The sequence below is a fragment of the Rhinopithecus bieti genome, unplaced genomic scaffold, assembly GCF_001698545.2.
Source record: "Rhinopithecus bieti isolate Rb0 unplaced genomic scaffold, ASM169854v2 scaffold_73682, whole genome shotgun sequence".
Classification (NCBI taxonomy): domain Eukaryota; kingdom Metazoa; phylum Chordata; class Mammalia; order Primates; family Cercopithecidae; genus Rhinopithecus; species Rhinopithecus bieti.
In genome coordinates, this window is record NW_016829166.1 from 2,682,536 (window position 1) to 2,686,574 (window position 4,039).

The 4,039-nt window shown below is 44.0% G+C and overlaps 1 pseudogene; it reads right to left on the reverse strand.

The window, feature by feature from the left end:
* The window catches only part of LOC108523910 (keratin, type I cytoskeletal 18 pseudogene), an 8,136-nt pseudogene extending 5,102 nt beyond the window's left edge, over nucleotides 1–3,034 (reverse strand).
* Nucleotides 3,035–4,039: the final 1,005 nt, after the last annotated feature.

Below are 4,039 nucleotides of genomic sequence, written 5' to 3' on the forward strand. Positions count from 1 at the left end.
TCGCCACCTCGCCCGGCTAGATTTTTTTGTATTTTTTTAGTAGAGACGGGGTTTCACCGTGTTAGCCAGGATGGTCTCGATCTCCTGACCTTGTGATCCGCCCGTCTCGGCCTCCCAAAGTGCTGGGATTACAGGCTTGAGCCACCGCGCCCGGCAAGTTTTAGAGATTTTCAATCGTCCTTGTTTCATAATTTTCTCCAGTTTTGGTTGTTTTGTCAGGGGGTGAATCCATGGAGTGGTGGCCTCATGTCATAATTCTGGGTGTCATCTGACTGTTCATTTTTATGTACTTATTTATTTGAGACAGGGTCTCACTCTGTGACCCAGGCTGGAATGCAGTGGCAATCACAGCTCACTGTAGCCTCAAATACCTGGGCTTAAGCTATCATCTCATCTCAGTCTCCTAAGTAGCTGGAACTATAGGCACATGCCACCATGCCTGGATTAAAATTTTATTTTATTTTAGAAATGAGGTCTTGCTATGTTGCCCAGGCTGGTTTCAAATTCCTGGCCTCTAGCGGTCCTCCCACCTCAGCCTCCCAAAGTGCTGGGATTATAGGCAGAAGCCACCATGCCCCAGCCTGTTCATATTTTAAAATTCTCTTGTTCCTCTGAGTTTCATTATTGATAGTTCCGATTCTTATGTCTTCAAGTTAAGTAATCTTTTCTTATGTAATGTCTAGCTAGTCTTTATTTTATTTTAAATTAGTTTTATTGGCGGGACCAATCAAGTAATTAATTTGCCTTTAATTCTAGCAAGTGAATTTTCATATTGAACATTGCAGTTTTCATCTATTTAGAAGCTTGATTTGAATCTTTTTGATATTTTCCTTGTCTCTACTTACCTTTTGAACATATGTAATACAGTTTAGTGCCTTGTCTTCTAATTCTAACATCTGTGTCAGTTATGGATCAAATTTAATTTGTTTTTCTCATTATAGGTTGTATCCTCAGGGATCTTTGCTTAACTGGTAATATTTGGTGGGATGCCAGACTTTATGAATTTTACTTGGTAGGATGATGGACATTTTTTATGTTTATATAAATATTTGTTCTAGAACACAATTATGTTACTTGTAAACAATTTGATCTTTTCAGTCCTTTCTTTTTGAATTAGTTCGGCAGAACTGATTAGCATTTGGCCTAATTATTCCCTTTTACTATGTACCATCCCTTTAAAAGGAAAACTTTAGGCAAATTAAATTGAACACAGTTTAATTGAGCAAAGAATGATTCATGAATTGGGCATCCCGTAGAATCAGCAGCACAACTCCAGGGCCACCGTGTGGCCGGATAACACTTATGGACAGGAAAAGGGCAGTGACCTACAGAAAATGGAGGTGAAGCACAGAAGCAGCTGGCTGGCTACAGCTTGGCACTTAGTTAAACATGGGTTCAACAGTTGGCTGCCTTTGAGTGGCCAAAATTTGGCTGCTCTAATTGGCTGAGGCCCGGCTACTTGTTACAGGAGTGGGTTACAATCTGGTCACATGTCCAGTTAGGTTACATTTCTCTGTGTATGGAAAAACATTTAGCCTGAACTTAAAATATGGAAGGAGGTAGCTTTAGGCTTCACTTAGTTTAACACTACTACTTGTCGATGAACTATGAGGTTTTCTGGTCTGGCTGGTGGGAATAAGCACGATTCCCTGCTCTGAGTGAGCACTGTAAACCTCCATTCCTTTCAGGTGGTTCTCTCCCTTGTCTCTGATGACTCCTGTGCACAAATGTGCTGGTCAGTAGGTCCTCTGATGAATATTCAAGGATCCTCTGCAGATCTCCCCAGTTCTCTCTTGACGGAGCTCTCTCTTCTCTGGGGCGGATTCCCATGAACTCTAGCTGCCTTGATCTCCCCGACTCTTACCTTTGCCTCCGCAAGTCAGGGATCCACCAGGCTTTGCCTGTGTTCTCCACTCTGCACTGTGTTCTCCAGTCTGCACCACAGCCTGGAAACTGTCTTAAGGCCACAAGATGGGGCAGTAGCTTAGGGATCACTGATTGTCCTTTGTTGCCTAAATCCATGGTTTGAAACATTTTTTTTAAAGTCTCATCTTTTGTTGTTGTTACTGTTTTAGGCAAGAACACAAATCTGGCCCATGTTACTGCATTTTCGCCAGAGGAAGGAGTCTAGAGTCCCCCTTTCAATGTCTGTATTTCTCTCAACCCAGTAAATGGAACTACATTAGATCTACATGCTAGTAAGAAAGCAAAAAGCATAGATAGTGAGATTATTTTATGTATAAATAAGAAAAGCACTTAGACAAACACATTACTTTAAGATGTCAAAAACCAAGTGCAAATAGCTGCTCTGGATAAATTCTAACCTCTCCTGGTGGGCTGCATTTTCTGGAAAGATCTCCCCAGCCGAAGGAAGGAAAGGGATATAGTAATCATCTAAAACATTCAATAAGAATAGGCACAACTGTCTCAAACTTCCTTTTTTTTTGCGGTGTGTCCTTCCTCTCTCTCTCCCTCCTTCTCTCCTAAAATTGCCGTATCTCGAACTGGCTTTAGGGCAACAAGGAAGACTAAAGCATTTATGTTAGTAGCTGAGAATTTGGTTTTACTTCAAGCGTATCTCTTTAACTAAAATAATACTATGAAAGCAAAACATATCAGTATTTCAAAATGTTTCCGTTTCAAAACCCAAACAACAGTCTTTGAATACTTAACTTTCATAATCCTGTTTTTACCAGACACTGGAAAACATTGAAACCAAACCAGTCCCCCAGAAATGTGTTCCTAACCACAACTCCGTGTAGGCAGACAGACAGAAGTTATGTCAGTTCCTGGAAAAGAAAGGCTTAGGCGCCACATTTAACCATTTCACCTTCTTGGTTCGTTTGTTCTTGTCTGTCTCTCTTCAGAGGTAGTGAAGGTAGGAAGAGACACGTCAGTGCTCTTTCTGCCTCGGTTCGGACTGGGCTTCTGGACTCTTACTGGTCTGCCCTGGGTTTCCTGGAGGCCTTTCTCTGGCTCCAAATCTCTTCTCAGCTGTGCCCAGAAAGAGTGGGTCTCCCCGGGTTCTTTCCATGTTGACCTGACCCCAGCAGAGCTGCAGGCTTAGCTGCAATGTGCACTGTGACGTGGTGAAGAACTCCCTTTGTGTCCTATTTTAAGACTCCTCTCTCGGCCGGGCGTGGTGGCTCAAGCCTGTAATCCCAGCACTTTGGGAGGCCGAGACGGGCGGATCGAGTTTCAGGAGATCGAGACTCCTTGGCTAACCAGTGGAAACCGTCTCTACTAAAAACTACAAAAAAAAAAAAAAACTAGCCGTGGCGAGCGTGGCAGGCGCCCTGTGTCAGCTCTTGGCGAGGCTGAGGCAGGAGAATGCGTAAACCCGGAGCGGAGCTTGCGTGAGCTGGTCCGCCACTGCACTCCTGCCTGCGGGGATAGAGAGAGATCGTCCCAAAAAAAAAAAAAAAAAAAAAAAAAAAGATCTCCTCTCTCATGGTTCCTGGTTCTGGGTGCCCTCTGCTCTAAGTGTTGCACGCCAGGGGACTCCTGCTCTCTGCACAGTCCACATGCACTGCAGGAGATGCCCAGATCCAGCCTCTTCGTTTGCATGTGGCTACAACTGTGGTGGGTAAATCTCAGGAGTGGTGTCCTGGTCAGGTCCTGCAGTGGAGGCAGGAGAGGCAGAGAAGGCCAGCCTGTAGACAGAAAGAACAGAAGCGAAAAAGGAGGAGGCCTTTGCACTTCTAAAGCAAGCCCCTTCCTGATATCCAGATGTTTTATCTCCTTGACGTTAGGAGGTATCATTGAAGCTGCTCGGTAACTGTCTCCTCTCAGCTACCATTTTTTCTGGCCTAATCTAACTCTCCAGTTGGTTCCTTATTACATGGCACAGTTATTATTTTTAAAACATCAATTCTAATTGCTTGGGGGAAGTTAATGATGTAATATTTTCTAGGTTTTGAAAGTTATGTGCTAGGCCGGGCGTGGTGGCTCACGCCTGTAATCCTAGCACTTTGGGAGGCTGAGGATGGCGGATCACCTGAGGTCAGGAGTTCAAGACCAGCCTGATGAATATGGCGAA